The 18,476-nt window shown below is 46.2% G+C and overlaps 1 protein-coding gene across 2 annotated transcripts in view; it reads left to right on the top strand.

Moving 5' to 3' along the window:
* Pc (pyruvate carboxylase) overlaps nucleotides 1–18,476 on the top strand; it is an 87,382-nt gene that overhangs the window by 41,857 nt on the left and 27,049 nt on the right. The gene's annotated exons all lie outside the window — the stretch shown is intronic.

Below are 18,476 nucleotides of genomic sequence, written 5' to 3' on the forward strand. Positions count from 1 at the left end.
CCCCACCCTTTTTTGATCTTTCCAAGTCTGGCCCCAGCCTGGAAGTCAGGCTTTGTTTGATATGATTGATTATTAGTTGGTAGCATGTTTTACATCCCTGCCAAGGGCAGTTTACATGGACTTTCATACTTAATCCCCCCAATGAATATCTGAGGCTGAATTATTCTTACTTTTCAGTTTCAGGCAAGTGAGCTTACCCCAGGCAAGCTGGTTTAAAAACACTGGGGGTAGGGATTAGGATTTGCTGGACCCTGACCTGAAGCAGAGCCTGTGCAACAGGAGCTGTTGGGGGGTTGTTTTCTCACTCTGGGACACTCGCTGAGCACGTGTTAGTGCCCTGTGAGCGCAGTTTTCTGCAGTGGCCCTCCCTCCTCCCTCTGTGGCCCTTTCACCTTCCACAGCTGTCACAGCTTCTTCCAGCTCTCCTCCTTCCATAGCGGTACCTTGGCTGCTTCGCCTTGTATTGAAAGACCCGCGCGGACCTTCACGCCCCAACTCAGGAAAGAAGCCCCCCAAATCACTCACGAGAAGCGGTCTTGATGTAAAAGCATGAGGTCTTTTATATTCCAAGTGCACTGGGGTCCACAGTCATGCGCCTCGTAGGGGCAGAGGACTAAGGACCACGAGGGCGGAACTAAGATAGCTTTTATAGGGTTACAACAAAGCCCGCACATCTTAAACCAATCATCTCATAGCATTCAGGGCCCTCGAGGTCAATTTAAACCATCCAAGCCTGCACTTTATAGACCAATCAGTTTCCTATAGCTCTGAAGGTTTGCATTCACATGGGTTCCTGGGTGGGGTGACAAAGCTCACGTACTCACAGGTCCTGTCCTAAATAGCAAAGGATGTGACCTTTTGCCTATTTACTGGCTGAGGGCAGGGTCTGGATTTTAAGGTTTAAAAACTTCTAGCTTCCTGGGGTCATTGGAGAGTTAGGCTGTATTTTTTTCATCCTTACAGTATGAGGTACTTTCTCATGAAACTTTGTTTCAAACCTCTACCATTAGAGATTCTAAGTTTCTTGGAGACAGAAGCCATGCTTCTTCATCTTACTCTGTATCCCACAAGTGAGATATTGGCAAAGTGCTCAGTAAGATGGCTTGGATCACATGGAATCTGGTCTTCATCCTTTGAGTACACATTATCATTTACAGTCTACACAGAGACAAGACAGCCAGCCAGCAGGGGGGGCTGAGATTTAATTTAGCTCAGTGTTAGGCCTGATTTGGTCCCTAGCTTGGGGGTAAGGTTGATAGACAGACATGAACAAAAAAGGTGGGACAGCACACCTTTAACCCCAGCACTCAGGCGGTAGAGGCAGGTGGATCTCTGTGAGTTTCAGGGCTGCCTGGTCTACAGAGTGAGTTCCAGGACAGCCAGGGCTGTTACCTCCTCAAGCATTTCTCATCTCTAAGGCAAAGACATTGAGAGTCCTTCCTAGATCTTTGAAATACTCAATGCTAAATTGCTACTGCTGTAGACACACTATTATGGAACCATACCCAAGGTTGCTTTTCTTCATTTCAATGTAGCTCAGTGCCTACTGATGTCATCTCTCCAGCCCTCTCCACTGCTTTCCTCAGCCTCAACTTCCAGGAAGCCAGTTGTTTACATTCTATACTAATCTTTTTGTACCTAGTTTATTTTGTATAGCATAACGCCCCCCAGTTCTACGTTGTCACAAATGACAGGACTTCATTACTTTTTACGGCTCAACAATGTGCTCCTGTGTGTGTGTACAGCTGTTTTTAACACATCTCTCCACTGACAGACACCTAGGTTGTTCCCATGTCTCAGCTCCTGTGAACAATCCTACAGTAAACGTGGAGTGCGACTGCTCCTTCTATCTGAGTCCACTCTTTATCCCCTGATAGTGAGAGTGCTGGTTCATACTGTAGTTCTTTTGTTTGTTTGGTTTTTTTTTTTTTTTTTTTTTTTTTTTTTTTTTTTTTGAGACAGGGTTTCTCTGTGCAGCCCTGGCTGTCCTGGAACTCACTCTGTAGACCAGGCTGGCATTGAACTCATTTGAACTCACGGAGATCCGCCGGCCTCTGCCTCCCAAGTGCTGGGATTAAAGGCGTGTGCCACCACTGACCCAGCTTGTTTTGTTTTTGAAACTGAGTATTGCTATGTAGTTCTGGCTGCTCTGGAGTTTGCTATATAGTCCAAACTGTCCTCAAACACACCGAGATCCTCCTGCCTCTGGCTCCTGAGTGCTGGAACTAAAGGTGTATACCACTATGACTCAGCCATAGCTTTTTAAATCTTTTTAAAGCCTCCAACACTGTTTTTTTGTGGCTGTACTAGTTTACTTTCTCGCCAACAGTGTGAAGGGTCCTGTCTCCCCACATCCTTTACCACCATTTCTTGTTTTTGTTTTAGTTGTTGCCCTTGTTTTTCATGAAGGGTCTCATGTAGTAGCATTTAGGTGGTAGAGGCAGGTGAATCTCTGAGTGTTGAGGCCAGTCTGATCTACAGAGTGAGTTCCAGGACAGCTAGGGATACACAGAGAAACCCTGTCCTGAAAAACAAACAACAAACAAAGCAAAAAGTTAGGCCTTTTTATGCTCATCTGGAGAGATAGTTGAGCCTTTAAGAGCACTTAATTGGTTCTGGGTCTTAAGGGGAAGAACTGATTTGATTCCCTGAGCTTACTTCCTGTTCTCTATAGCTGCTTTGGCTTGCTGGCCTCTAGATCTTACAGCATGGGAAGACCCTGGCTCCAGGAGAACATTTGCATTCTAATTTGATTTTATTTTGGTTCAATTAAGTATGTTTGGAACCTACATCATGAGTAGGCACCAGGCCAGTTCCTTGGGTGGGAAAATGGACATTGAATGGATGTCCTGTGGGTCTCTCTGAGCCTCATTTTTCTTATCAGTAAAATTCGGGTTGATTATACCCCCCCATAGAATTATGGTGGAAATTAAATGAACTAAAAGGTGCCTGGCATAGAGAAGTCAGGAAATGAAAGTTTTTTGTTTTTTTTTTTTTTTGCTGTGCCCTTGGAGCTACTTGTGTATGTGGCATTTGCATGACAAAGATGAGGCAGATGTGTGTGGGTGGGCAGCAGACTCTTATTTATCCTTCAGATAGATCCAGGACACCTAAGTCCTTCTAGTACCAAACTCTTACCTATACACTACACTTTAATACATCAGGTACAATAGAAATCGGCAACTGTAATTGTTGTATAAGTGTAGTCTCGCTCAAAATATTTTGTTCATTTTGTTGTTTTGAGACAGGGGCTAGCTAGACCAGACAGGCCTAGAACTCCAGCCCTTTTGCCTCTGCCTCCTGAGTGTTGGAAATGTCACACACACACTACATACACCATTGTCAGAAGCTCTCACTGGTGCCACTGTGAGCGACACAGACCTAGTGATGGCATGAAACAAGGCATTTACCCTAGTACCTGGCCCGGATTTTTGCAGTTTGAGTAAAACATTCTTGAATTTCTTTTCTTCTTCTTCATTGTTTCACAGATAAAATCTTTTTTGCCAAAGATCTTAGCAATTTCAGCCTATGATTTTTTTTTTTCCTTCTTACTAAGAACTGTCACTTAAAGGGAGCATATTATAACCTCTTACTGCCCTTGTACTTGGGGCCATTGGTAAATAAATGAGGGTTGCCTGAACAAAAGTACTGTGCAGTCTTTGATAATTTAGACTGCCAGGTAACTAGCAGGCACATAACATATGCAGCATGGATTTGCTGGACAAAGGGATGATTCAAGTCTACCCAGGGCTGAGCAGCACCAAGAAATCTCATACTATTCAGAATGCATAGATCAGTAATTTAAGAATTGCTAGGTGGTATTGGCATATACCTTTAATCCCAGCGCTCAGGAGGCAGAGGCAGGCAGATCTCTGAGTGAGTTCCAGACAGCTAGGCTTATACAGAGAAACCCTGGAGAGATGGCTCAGCAGTTAAGTGTGCAAATTGATTTTTGCAGAAGGTCCAAGCCTGTTCCTGTTATCACCTCTAGCAGCTCAAAACCACCTGTAACTCTAGCCTCTGGGTGGTCAGAGACCAAAGCATCTTCAGGGACCTTCACTTATGTGCACATGCCCAAGAATATCTATTCTATTACTCCCTTGCTGGAGTAGGGCCCACCCACAGCAGCTTCTGGGAAAAGTGGCTAGCCCTACTCTTACTGCATTTGTTTAAGAGACATGTTTTTGCTATGTTGTCCAGATTGGCCTCCAGAGTTTCCCCCACCAACCTGTGTGTGTGTGTGTGTGTGTGAGAGAGAGAGAGAGAGAGAGAGAGAGAGAGAGAGAGACAGACAGACAGACAGACAGACAGAGACAAGAGACTCACAGCATAGCTTGGAATTTACTGTAGACCAGATTGGTCTAGAACTCACAGATCACCTCTGCCTTCCCAAGTGCTGGTATCAGAGCCCTTGAACCACCACATCTGGCATGCTTCTGCCTCCAGTTTTTTGTTTGTATTGTTTTTGTTTGTTGTTTTTGTAAAAGGGACTCACTATATAACTCTGTCCTGTCCTGGAACTACTCTGTAGACCGGCTAGCCTCAAACTCACAAAGGCACCTGCCTCTGCCTCCTGAGTGCTGGGATCAAAGGCGTGTGCCACCCTGCACGTCCCCGTCCCCCCCATGCCTCCAGTTTCTTAATCCTTCCTCCAGAGACTCCTATGTACCGAGATAGGTGTGTACTGCCACATCTGGCTTACTTTTTTATCTTTGTTGTTTTGTTTTCATAAGTGGTCTGTAGTTAGATGAAAGGAACATTCCAGATTGGAAGTAATTTTTATTTGACAAGTTTGAAGACATGGTTTGTACTTTTGTAGCTTCTCAAATTGCTGAAAAGTCCAAAACGTTTCTGATTTGTGACTGTTCTGAGTCCCTCAAGCACATCTTGATCCTGGTGTGTTTATCAGGCTCCCAGCCAATCCCTCATTGTCTACCCTGGGAGTTCCCTGAATTATTAACTAACTTTTCTCTTTATTTTCACCACCCCTTCTTTCGGAAGCGTATTTAGCTTTTGGATCTCTTGAACTGACCTTCTCATTTTACCCCATTTGTGACTTATGTGCTTTAGTTTCTAGATTTCCTTTCATTTTAGCATCCCAACCCTTCTATTGATGTTTCTGTTTGTTTCCAACATACTTTTAATTTCCTAGTGCCCTTTCCCCTGAGTAGTTCTTTAAAAACACATGTATAATATCCCATTGTTTCAGGGATATGGTCTTATTTCCCCGAGGATTTTAATGATGTGGTTTTGTTCTCCCTGCATAGTCTACTGCTTCTAAATTGCTTTTTTCCTGCAACTTTCTTTCCATCTCTGTCCTCTTTGAACAAACCAACCCAGTGATCTTGGCTTGCCTGTATGTTTTAGGAGTGGGGGATTCAAAAGCTGCCTTAGTCTGTAGTGCAGGGGACTCTGTTTTGTCTTACAGTAGGTGACAGGGTGGACTGTTTGTGAGGTCTTACATCCAGGAATTTTTCCTCCTGTCTTAGGTGTTCCAGAAATGGCCTGCAGGATGGGGCACGGTACAGTCACTTACCCCCAGCCCTGCTTTTGCAGCATCTTCAGTCCTTCCACTATACCTTGCGTCCCCAGCCCTAGTCCAGAGACCCCTGCTCTTCCTCTCCAGGGGGTGCGTTGTTCTCCCTGGGGTGATTATGAGGTCATAGTTGTCTGCCTGCTGGTTGGCTTCCACTCCACCCCATTGTTTGATATCTGCTTCTTCCCTGGCAAACATGGAGTCCAGGGTTGGTGGAGGATAATCAGCCTTCGGGGCTGTGAGATCTATTACCTTCCTGTGTCCTGGCTTTCCTGGTTACGTTACTGCAGTCACCTCTCCTACTATCTCTGTCCTTGAGTGGTTTATGTCTTTAAGAAAATCTGCTAGTTATAGTGGTGAATCTGCTACTTACAGTGGTGAATGCTTATAATCTCAGGAGGATGGGGTTGGCAGGAAGATCTCAAATTTGAAGCCATCTTTCAAATTTGAAGTCTCTTTCCTGGATTGTGTTGGGACTTCTGGAGGGAGAAGTGTTGGAACACGTGACTCAGATCCCAACAGCAGTCATGCACCAGGGAAGGGAGGGTGTTCCAAGTTAGGACCATCTAGAGGGAAAGAAGATGGTGGTTAAAAAAATGCCATGGAGCAGAGAGGCAGGTGGGCTGTATGTATAGGAGCCAGAAAGTGGGAAGGTGGTGGAGACAGGCTGGAAAGCAGGCTGCTGGTATCGTGAGCACAGCCTAGAAGTGCCAGAAGGACACTTTACCCATCAGTGGCTCCCGAGGTGATGGTTACAGGGTTTTATAGTAAGTAGTTCAGGGCATCAGAAGAGTGTGAGCAAAGGGTTCTCAGAAATGGAAGGCAAGAAAATCATGAGGGTCTCAAGAGGTGAAACTAATAGTACTTCTTGAGTAGATGATGGGTGAGGGGAGAGCTGAAGGTGATGCCCAAATTTAGTCCTTGAGGAGATGGTGTTGAGAAAGACCAGAGGGGGTGTTTTGTTTGGCCTGGTTTTATGTGCATGTAGGGACATAACGGGGGAGATGAAGGAAAAGCCAAGTTCAGCTATAAAATAGATGTTTGTACATCAAAAAGCTATAATTTTAAACCCCCATACTTCAACTTGCACGTTCCTGTGGTTGGGAGGGGAGCTATCAAGGGTAGTAAGGAGGAAGTCAGTCTCTTACAAGACAGAAGGACAATTTTTGAGTTGTTAAAAATGATCATCAAAGCATTTTTATTTTGTGAAGCTCTCAGGCTAATTAGTACTGTTAGTGGTTTTGGGTACTGAACACATCTACTCATCAACAAAGGACCTTTTTCCCATCTTCTTTAGCTCTTTGCCTATTTTGACTGAATTCTAGGCCCTTAAACAGAGAAAGGAATTTCTTTGTTTGAATTCTGTAGTTAAAAGGAAAGCAGAGAAGGGGCTGTGTGCATTGGCCTGACCCACTGTGGAGGTGCTCTGTCAGTGCTGGATAGGGGAGGTGAGGAAAGGGCTCTGATGAGAGGGTTTGCTAATTCCTAGGCCACTTTTCAGATACTGACATGATGCCATTGAGCATGGAGCCAGAAAGCAGCACCACAGTTGGTGGACAGGTGACATGAGTAAGCCAGTGGCTCCCTGTTGGCAGCTTGTGGTCCCAGCAGGACCTTGTCTTTGAGATGCTGGGACTTTTTTGCTGGAGGTTTCTCCCTCCTGCCGCCTCGGCCTCTCTGACAAGCATCTGTTTCTTCCTCCCCATTCCTGCCTCATGCTACCTTGGCAGCTCCCAAAAAAAACCACCATTTGAGTGAGGGCTGACTGTGTGACAGGCAGTGGCCTAGGCACTTTACATGTCTTAACTCATTCTATCTCTACCAACTCCAGTGGTAATTACTATTAAACTCACAATCTGTAGGTGGGAAAAAAATTGAGGCTCAGAGGTGAATCTGTTTCCTGGGTTGCCCTGTCATGTTCTATTGACAGCTGGGAACTTTTCTACGAGTTTCTTTTCTTGCACTGGCCCTGTAGGATCTCAACTCCAGTGCCTTGTTAGAGTTGCCAGACAAACTATTGGATGCCTGGTTAACTTAAAATGTGATTAAACAACAAATAACTCTACAGTATAAATATACCCTAAGTATTACATGGGATTTACTTATGCGGAAGTGGTTTTTGGTGTTTGAAATTCAGGCCTTCTGTTTTGGCATTGCTAAGAATGACTGAACCAGGGTCTTGCTGGTAGACAATTACTCTGTCGCTGAGCTACACCCTCAGCCCATCAAAGCCAGATTTCAACCAAGCATTTTACATTTTATTTTACTGCTTGTGGTAGGGTCCAACAGACTTTTATCTGTTTATTTTTAGATAGGGTATCATAAAGCCTAGGTTGGCCTCAAACTTGCTAAGTACCTGAGATTGTCCTTGAATTCCTGATTCTCTCACCTTCTCCTTCAGGGGGCTAGGATGGTAAGCATGTACCACTTCCTGGAAGATTGGTGAGGTGTGGGAGCCACAGTCATGGTGCTAGGTTTCTGTGGCTTCGTGGTACTCTTACACGAGAAGAGACTCAGTGTCTGAACCCCAACTCTTGCTATTTTGCTTTTAAAGAAAGACTATTAGGGCCAGGGATATGTGTGGATAGTGACTTGCCCCTGTAATCCCAACACTTGGGTAGCTATAGGCAGTAGAATACTGCAAATTCCAGGTTAGTGTGGTCTATACTGCAAGTTCCGGACCAGCTAGGGCTGGCTGTGAAGTGAGACCCTGTCTCATAACAACAGCAACATCAATGACCACAGCGCTATCTAGAAACATGGCAGAGTATAGCCAGCAAAGTGCCATGTGTCCCTCAGCAAGACAAGAAGGTGACTGCATTGCTCTTCACTTTTCTACAAAAGTCACTTGACCTCAACCCACTCCTTTAGAAAGTGAGTTCCTTAAACTTCCTCAGAGGCAAGTGCTGCTGCATTTCTGATCGCGGGGTTTTGCTGCTCTCAGTGGGCCAGAGGTTGTCTTCAAGTTTAATCTCAATGCAGCTTGTCCTCTTATCACTGTTCTTGGGACTGGACTTAGAAAGACAGTTGTGAGTTGCCATGTGGGCACTAGGAATTGACCATGGATCCTCTGGAAGAATAACCAGTATTCTTAATGTTGAGCCTCTGTTCAGCTCAAGCTTTTTATTTTTAACTTTGGTTTGCTTGTTTTAAGACAGGGCTTCATGTAGTCCAGGCTGGCATCAAACTTATTATGTAGCTGAGGATGGCTTTGAACTTCTGATCTCCTGCCTCGTCCTCCTTTTGTGTTAGGATAACACTACCATAGCTGGCCATTTTTAATTGATTTTATTATGACTTTTCAATTACTCACAAAAGCAGAACAGTTAGTGTACTGGACTCAGTCTGCCTGTTACCCTAGCTTTAGCAATTGGTCTTACAATTTGTGGGCTGTGGCTTTGCTTTGAACCTTTAAGAACAAGAAACAAGAATGTGTTTGCACTGTCTCAGGCTGTGTGTGGTACAATAATGCTGTTAATAGCATAGGCACTATGGTATAAGCAGTGGATGTTGTCCTCACTTCCTAGATGCTGGGAAATCCAAGACCAAGGTGTCTATACAGCTTCTACTTGGTTCCTGCACCATGGTTATTATCACATTCAGGAGCTGTGCCCCCCCAGGACCTTTTCACCTTCCAAAGGTCACACCTGCTAACACCATAGTGCTGAGGCATAGTCATCGAGTGTGGGAGGGCAGACAGAAATATTCAGTCAATGAACAGTGAGTGGGCCCTCATTTGGTCATGACTCAACTCTTACATAGAGCAGCATAGAGCCACTGAAATTAGCAAATTAATAAGAAAAAAATGAGAGCTGGAGAGATTGTTCCTTTAGTGGTTTGATCCCAGCATAAAACAGACAAATATAATAATATTAATAACAACAGAACACAGTTTGTGGGTGTGGATGTGTGTGTATGTGGTATATGCATGTGCATACATATTTGCTTGCCTATATGGCAGGTTGTGGAGGCTGAAGTTTGACATCAGGATGTTTTCCTCTATTGCTCTCCACCTGGTTTTTTGAGACAGGGCTTTCATTGAACCTGGAATTCACCATTTCAGCTAGACTGGCTGATCAGTGAGTCCCTAGGATCTTCCTATCCCTGCCCACCCAAGTGCTGGGTTATAGGATCATGCTGCCATGCCTGGCTTTTTATGTGGGTGTTGGGGATCTGAATTCAGGTCTTCATGCCACCACAGGAAGCACTTTACCCACTGGGCAGCCTCTAATGTCGTTCCTCAAGAGCTTTCCATCTTGTTTTTGAGACAGCATCAGTCCTTGGCAGCCAAGACTTGCTGATTAGGCTAGGCTAAGGAGCCTGGGTCTATCTGTCTCCATCTTCTCAGTGCTGGCATTACAAACACCGCCTCCACACCCAGCTCTTAGACAGGTACTGGAAGTCAAGCTCAGGTCCTCATACTTGCATGGCAACCACTTTATCAACTTAGCTTTCTTGACATCCAGTTCTGTATTTATTGATTTTTTTTCTTATGAAAGATTTAGTTCATGTACCACTCCCCTCAGTTCCAGATATGTACCCCATTTCTCTTCCTGCAACCTTCCAGCACAGTTATAGGCATACTTTTTCATATATTCAATTATTCAAATCAAGTAGTCACATCTGAAAGTGTGTGCTATGGTAGTATTTTCTTGTCTAACTTCTTACTTTGCTGGAGTTAATGTTTGCAATTCCTTCCCCATGTGCTAATCTGCCTTTTTGTTGTCTAACAGCCATGCCACTGGGACACCTGAGCCTTCCACAGTCTGTTACCTTGTAAATCTGCAGGTGGCTCTGCAGGCTTGCTGGGCAGTGGCCTGGGGCTCACCAGGTGGTTCCCTTTGCTCTTTCTGGTGGCAAACAGGGACTTGGCATGCCTGAGATCTGTATTTTATAGACATTTATTAATTGACCGAAACAGGATAAAAAATGGAAAGTTAAGGGGACATGGGATCCCTGAAGCCAGTTGACTAATAGTCAAACGTTACAGCATGATTTGCTATGGAGGTGGTCTACATAAACATGGTGAATTTCTTTTTTAAATAGAAATATTTCAAATGAGAATGTTAATATAGTAATGAATTTAAGACCTAACTGTATATGGCCAAGGATGGCCTTTTTCCTTTCTTAGCTATAAACTTGACATTTTCTGAGAATTTCACAAACAAGACTAGAAACTTTCATAAAGATAAAAATTAGGATTAAAGGGGCTGGAGATATGGCTCAGTGATTAAGAACACTTGCTGCTCTTGCAGAGGACCTAGGTTCAACTCTTAGCACCTGCGACTCACAACTGTCTATAATTATAGTTCCTAAGGAGTCTGACACCTTCTTCTGTCCTCCATAGGCACTGCATATACATGGTGTAGTTACACAAAGGCAATAAATAAATAAATAAATAAACCAAGACTAGAAACTCCATTTACAGCAAAAGACATAAGACATGCCATAACCCCTTGTGAACACCTTAAGGGACATGGTTTTACCTTACCAGACTGTGACCTACCCAAAGCACCAAGGAACCACCCTTTGAACTCATTTACCAAAACGGAAGGAGAAACATTTCCTTAGAAACCTACTGAATAATGGAATTGCAGGGGTTGGAAAAATATCTCAGTGGTTAGGAGCACTTGTTGCTTACTCAAAGGACCTGGGTTTAATTCCCAGCACCCATGTGGTGGTTTACAACTATGTTTAACTCAGTTCTTATGGAATTCTCTTCTGCCCTTCATGGGGCCAAGCACACACATGGTGCACATACATACATGTAAGCAAAATGCCTATACACATTAAATTAAAATGAATAAATGTAGCTCATGCCTTTAATCCCAACACACAATGAGTTCCAGGACAGCCATAGCAGTTACACAGAGAAACTTTGCCTCAGAAAATAGACAGATAAATCTAAAAACAAAAACAATGGAATGTTTAGACACTAAGTGTCACTAAGACACTGGGATGCAGAGTGTGTGCTGCCCTTCCTCTGAGTTAAAGAGCCATCGTGTTTTTTTCTACCGTTTGCCAGCTCATTCTTAAATTCTTCTCTGCAGTGAAGTCAAGAATTCTAGAAGCAAAATTCTCAGAGAGCAACCACTCCAGCTGCTACAGCTGGAAGTATGGAATCCTGGCCTATGTCCTACAGATGTGATGGTCTGACTGGATAGGACATTCCAGGTTCTGTCAGGAAATTGGAGACATTGGTCCAGGAGCCTGCTTCATCCCTGTTGAAGACTGTTCTATACAACTTCTTTCCTCTCTGCTCAGAGGTGGTTTAGGATGCAAGGCACCCTAGAGATATAAGGTCTTAATCTCAATGTCACCTTAAGAGGCTTCAGTATGTGATTAAGGACCTTGACAGGGGATGGGCCCTATGTGCTATTTCAGGGGTCTTTAGGAGAGAGGGGGAGTTACACCAAGAAGGTGATGTGGAGGCAGAGGCAGGCAGACATTGAAGTGATGTGGCCACAAGCCAAGGAGTGCCATCTGCCACCAGAAGCTGAAGGAAGCAAGGAATGGGTCCTTTCCATAGACCTGCCCAGGAGTAGATTTCATCTAAAACTGATCCTGAGTTTCTGGCTTCCCAAACTGCAAAAGGTTACATTCCTCAGACTTCAGGCTTTTGTTCATTTGTTACCATCAACAACCACAGGAAGCACATCAGGTTCCTCCCAGTCCTTTTCCAGTTGGGACTTTCAGCAGAGTGGGCCATAGAACCCTTCAACATGGAAGGAAGTGGGTGTCTGTCCTTAAGCTTCCCAGACTGCTGTCAGTTGTTCTCCATCCTCAAGTTTTCTTCCTCTCTGGCATTCCCAAGTAGCCAGATAGTAGACTCCCTGGATGAGTCCTTTATTTCCTCCTGTTTTCTGTAGGCTAGCCTTTCTGGGTGATGTTGTCCTGAACCGTCTTGTGATCCCACTTGTTACGTTAAAAACCTTTCTGCAGCTCTATTTTTAATTTCCTAGAGCTCTCTCTTGTTGCTTTTTAAAATAACTGCCGCCTCTTAATGGATGCAATCACTTTTCTTATTTCTCTGAGGAGATTAATTATAGTTTTTCTACGTGTCTGCTCTTCATATTATTTTTCTCTTCAAAATCTTCTTTAAAACATTCCCAACTTTGTTTTGGTGGTTTCCTCAAGTATGCAGTGGCATTTGGCCAATCATTCCTATGGAATACTGCAACCCCAAAGTGCACTGGAGGTGTGGGCAGGTGAAGGTTGGAGGTTATAGGTATGGACAGTGGTCTTCTCCCTGGGAGAGCGGATTGTGGGTAGGCTTTTCCAGACATCTGCAGCAGTGGGACTGGATTGGCTCCTGTCATTGTAACTGCTTGGGAAGGCAGTGAGCTTAGAGAAGAGGGCTACTTCAGCTCATCCTTTCAGAGTGGTCCATGGCCTGCTGGGCCTTACTACAGTGGGAGCATGTGGCAGAGCAAAAGCAGCTATCTCATAGCCAGGACCTCCCCCAGCAACCCAAAGCCCTTCCACTGGACCTCACCTCCCAGAGACTCTAGCACAGCAGTTCTCAACCTCTGGATTGAGTGACCCCTTCACAGGGCTCATACGTCAGATATCCTGCACATTAGATATTTGCCTTACAATGTATAACAGCAGCAAAATTACAGTTATGAAGTAGCAACAAAAATAACGTCATGGTTGGGGTCAGCACAGCATGAGGAGCTGTGTTAAAGGGTCCCGGGCGTCAGGAAGGCTGAGAGCCCTGCTCCAGCGCTTTCACATTGTGCCACTCTGGGACGGAGCCTTTAACACTAGGCCTTGGGGGACACAGAAGAACCGAGGGAGGAATCTTGTGGCTTGTTCCCTAAGAATGAGCCTGCTAAGCACCCGGTGGAGCTGTGGGGCTGCCATCTCCATCTCACTGCTTGGTGTGGCTGGGCTGCAGCCTCTCCAGGGATCAAGCCTCCTTCCCATCTTCAGAGAGCACCATTACATAGTGGCCAACATCAGGGTGGTAGGCTCCCATGGCCAAGCTGTGCACTCTGGCCCTGACACCCTGGCAGCATTCCCCGAGCATTGGCTCAACCTATGCTGCCAGAATGTCTGTCTCCAGAGCTCTAGACCTGGAAGCAACAGGTGACTCTGTCATAGAGGTTATTGTGAATGCCAAGAGAGCACTCAGAGCCACACATCTGTCAGGTGTTTGCTTTCACTCTCACTCCACCGGAGGCTGGAACATCCCAGGCTGTATAGAAGACAGACATCTGTGTATTCTGAATCCCTCAAACGTCAGCTGTGTGTGTCTGCTGGACTCTCAGGAGCTGCAGATTCTCTTGCATTTGTTCTCCAGCCGCTGCATCATGACTGCAAGTTTGCATGCTGCCCATCTTGTAGAGTGCAGCTTCGGCTGTCTGCTCTCACCAGTTGCTGTCAAGCTTTCCCACTTCGTCTTTGTCTTTTGTGCTCTTTAGGAAGGAAGTCCCAGGGCTGGCATATGGCTTACACTATAACCCCAGCCCTTGAAAGTCTGAGACCAGCCTTGGCTATTAGTGACTACAAAGTAAGACATTGCTTCAAAAATAAATAAATAACTATATTAAAAAAAAAAAAAAAAAAGCCAGGAAAGAAGACAGTCCTCAGTGGAAATAGAAATAAGCCCTTATGTTTGAGTTCACATCCTATTAGATTTTTTCCTGCTGTATTGAAAAGGAAGTCTTCTGATGCTGGGCCCTTTAGCTTACCTGCCTTTTTCTTCTTTCCTAAACTCTGTAAAGGTTCTCATTGAAACTTCAGCGAGCTTGATGGAGACTTGACCTCCTTAGCTTTCCACTTATCCCTGCCTTCTCTCCCCTGACAGTCCCCCCCCCTCCCCCCGCCTTTCAGAGACAACTTGGGCCACCAGGGAGTTAGCTCTGTGGAATCCGGTGGCTGGTTTTCTCTTGCTTCTCAGAACCCTGTGCTTCCATTCTGCTCATCCTCTTCCTTGGGCCCCTCTCTCAGAGCAGCCCGTTGCTGGGTGTTGGCTACATTCTTTATGCTGTCATCTCTGTTTGTGCCATCAGTGTCTCCACATGTTTCACTGGGGACAACTGCCCCAGCTGGCTCCTGCTGAGTTCTCTACCCACTTGTTGTTGCCACCTGGAAACTGGCCGCCACCATCAGCCCTCTGGGCTCTCCAGTGAGCTCGCAGGCTCCACCTCCCCTGTGTCTGTGACCATTGATTTGTTGTCACTGTGACTCATCCTAAAACAGGAACCGGGAGTCTGCCTTCCCCCTGGCTCTTGGCCCTCATCTAACAGGTGCTGTCAGTTTTCCATTTTGTTTCCTGTGCAGTCACACTGCCTCTACCCTCCCTGTTGCCCACATGCCTGGGGTCCTTATTCCCTCTCACAGGCATTGGAACACCTTCCTGACTTACTGCCTACTTCCATTCTTTCCTTCTCAAACCCAGCTTCCTCAGACCCTGCAGAATGATACCTGCCAATAGCCACACTTCTGCTCCTCTCTTCCAGGTTCTTCCACAGCATCCCCTGAGGTTCGGCACAGCCCACTCGCTGCCAGCATGCAAACTCTTGACTTAGATAGAGCCCAGATATCTTCCCATGGGCTCCTTTTTAACATCCTTGTTCCCTGCTGTGATGAGGACACTGGCTAGATTTACTCCTGTCCCTACCCCACCCCCCACCCTCGCCCCCACTCCAGCCTCTTTCCTACCTCCATTGCTCTGCCTGTCTGCTCTCCCTCCACTAATTCCTCCTCCCCCTCTCTCCTCTTCCAGGGCTAGTCTGTGATGTCTTCGCCCCTAGAGGCCTTCCTGCTGGCTCAACCCAACTTTCCCAGCAGCCCCACACACTGCAGCCACAGCATCACTGTTCACTGCTCTTTCTGCTGCCTCCCACTCACCTTCCCCAGCTGAGCCAGTCCTAAATAGCTACATGCTCTGAAACCCAGCTGCAGCTGCACCCTGCAGCAGGATGAACAGAGGAGAGGAGGGCACATTTGTACTACTGAATGTGTTCCCAGCCAGCAGTATTAGGGTCTGCAGAGATCTAGACCCCCTTTGGGAGTCTGGTTGATTTTTTTCCAAGGTCATCATTACTTCAAAGGACCATCTCTAGAAGCTAAAACAGCTGAGATTTTGGCTCTCAGATTTGAAGGCTAGAAGTCCAAAATCCTGGCATCAACAGAGCCATTTCCCTCGGAAGGCCTTGGGTCCTTTCTGACCTCCTCCAGTTTCTTATGTTTGCCAGGCCTTGGGTCCTTTCTGACCTCCAGTATCTTATGTTTGCCATTGACGCTTGGCTTCCTAGGCTCGTAGAGCTATCATTACAGTCACATGGCCAGAAGCATGTTCGTATTATCTCCTTCCATCTGTGTGTCTCACTGTCCATGTTTCCCATTTTATAAGAGCACCAGGCATATATCGGGTTAGGAATCAGAGATCCTTGATAAAGACTCCATTTGTAGATGAGGTCACATTCTGAAGTACAGGGACAGGACTTTAAGGTATCTTTTTGAAGGGACACACTTCAGTCTATGTGTCTTGAAATTACCAGGCCCCAGGGTCTCTCAAGTCTTGCTGTTATCCAGCCAAGGCCTTTTTACCTTCCATCGTAGACCATAAAAGAAGAGCATATGAATGGAGAGCAGGCCAACATGGCTCTCTGGAAACTTCCAGGGCTATCTGTCCACATCTGCCATCTGCCTGGCCTCACTGCAGACATGGGATGGTGACTTTAGTGCTTGTCGATGCTCACCACAATCAGCCCTGAAACTTACCCCCGCCCCCCCCCCCAAGGTTTCTCTGTGTATCCTGGCTGTCCTGGAACTTACTCTTTAGACCAGGCTGGCTTCAAACTCACAGAGCTCCTGCTGCCTCTGCCTCCCAAGTACTGGGATTAAAGGTGTGTCCCACCATTACCCAACTGAAACTTGCCTTTCTTAGTTCCCACCTTTAGCTTGTGTCTGAATCCATTTGGGCACTTTAAGAAAATGCCATAGACCAGGAAGCTTATAAACAACACACACTATTTCTCATAGTCTGGAGGCTTAGAAGTCCGAGGTCAGGGTTTCAGCATGTGGATCTAGAAACAAACATCCAGTCTGCCAGGTGTTCTCTACCGCCCTGCCCTTTGTCCTGCCAGCAACACACTGGGCTCTAAGCGTTGTGGAGGGGAGACTTGTTTGCACTGTTAACTTGGGTATACTGTTCCCAGAAGGAACTGTGCCTTATTCATCTTTGCTAAGTGCACCATAATATTTTTGAATGAATTTTAACTGCCACACTATTTTGCAAACTGACTTTGTGGCCTACAGTATTTATTCCTTGATCCATTCATTCATCATGCATTCATTCTTCATTGCCTGTCTCAGGCATATATTTAATTTTGGTGCCAGACTCTATGCAGAATGCTATAAAGAGAGTAGAGGGATAGATAGGCCAAGGATATTATGCCTGAGGTACTTACAGTGCCCAGGGAAAGGAGACAGATGAGTCAGCAAGTTGTTGTAACATTCAGTGTACCTTGCTAAGGACACAGGTTCATCTGCAGGGAGATGGCCTCATCGGGAGCCCAATGGGTGAGAATGAGGCGGCTAAAGGGAGGTGGCTGCCCAAATAGGGCTGTCAGAGCCAGCTGGGGAGATGAGGGGAGTAGGAAGCATTTCTGTTCAGCATCCTAAAGGATGTGGAGAAATCAGGGCAAGAGCCCTTTCCTGTTGGGGGCGTCAGGTTGGCAGTGATGCCCTCTTGCACCAGAGGGCAGTGTTGGCCTTGAGTTTGTCACTTTCCCTAGGACCTGGGGCAAAGTGGCCATCTCCATGCCAGCAGTGACCTGTCCTTTGTCCTCTTTCTGCTGTTCTCCAAGCCCTTGGGACACCTTCATGCCTCCTATCTCTGAGACTTTTTGCACAGATATGTAGCAGCAGATACTCACTTCCTCCTTCTGTAGCATTTGAATAGAAGCTTGCTGAGCACTGTTGCACCACATAGGCACTGGTGATTGATTATAAGTGGCCCAGCTCTGCCTACAGCCACTCAGAGCCCTTTGAGCTCAAGCTGCCACAATGTTCCAGTGTTTTGCTGAAGCTCAGAGACCCTGTGGTGCCTACAGGCTGGTGTCCCTGGTGTTCTCTCCTCCTGTCTTTTACCTTGTGACATCCCCAACCCTTACCTTCCCACCCTCCACCTCCATTTCAACCTCAGACTGACCTTTCCCTGTGCTTTGATATCAGCTACTGTCGCCTAAAAAGCCAGACATGCCCTCCTTTCATCTGTCCTTTTGGCTGCCAGTCCCTGGGCCCCCAGCAGACATGTTAGGATCTTATGGAGAGAGTGGTATATCCACCAGAGGATGGCAGCCAGGGAGGAATGCTCTGCCAAGACTTTCTGGTTCATCCAGCCTGCCATTGCTTGCAGTGGCCCAGGATGGCTGGGGTGGGCTGAGCTGGGGCCTGGGAGGAGGAAACAGGCTTTGTGGCTTGGTTTGGTAGATACTTGGACCTGTTTCTGGGTTGTCTTTCAAGTACACCTGAGTCAGCACAGGTGGTCACTTACTACGAGTGCCTCAGGCAGGATGTCACCTTTCCCTTCCTTGTGACCCCTCGCCTACTTACTGTGTGAAAGCAGATACATATAGTTAAGATCAAACCCATGTAGGTTCTAGAAGGAACATTCCAGGGTCAACCACTTGACTGCAGCACTGACAGACAAGGCTGTTCTGCCCTGTTCCCCAACTGGGCTTTTCTACTTGGGGCATCTCTTTGGTAGCGCAGTGCCATAGTATGTGTACCCAAACTGGCCCGACGTGGAATTGTATGCTGCTTCTGTTGTAGGAGGCAGCCTGCAGGCTACACTTTAGGTCTGGGAGTAGGGTTTGTTTCTAGGGCTATTTGATGAAACTCCCCTGCTATTTCTGGGTACATGGCCACTGGCACTGTTGCTGCCTTGCTCAGCACAGAGTGCTGATGGTGGCCCTGTGCGGCA

The sequence above is a fragment of the Phodopus roborovskii genome, unplaced genomic scaffold, assembly GCF_943737965.1.
Source record: "Phodopus roborovskii unplaced genomic scaffold, PHOROB, whole genome shotgun sequence".
NCBI lineage: Eukaryota > Metazoa > Chordata > Mammalia > Rodentia > Cricetidae > Phodopus > Phodopus roborovskii.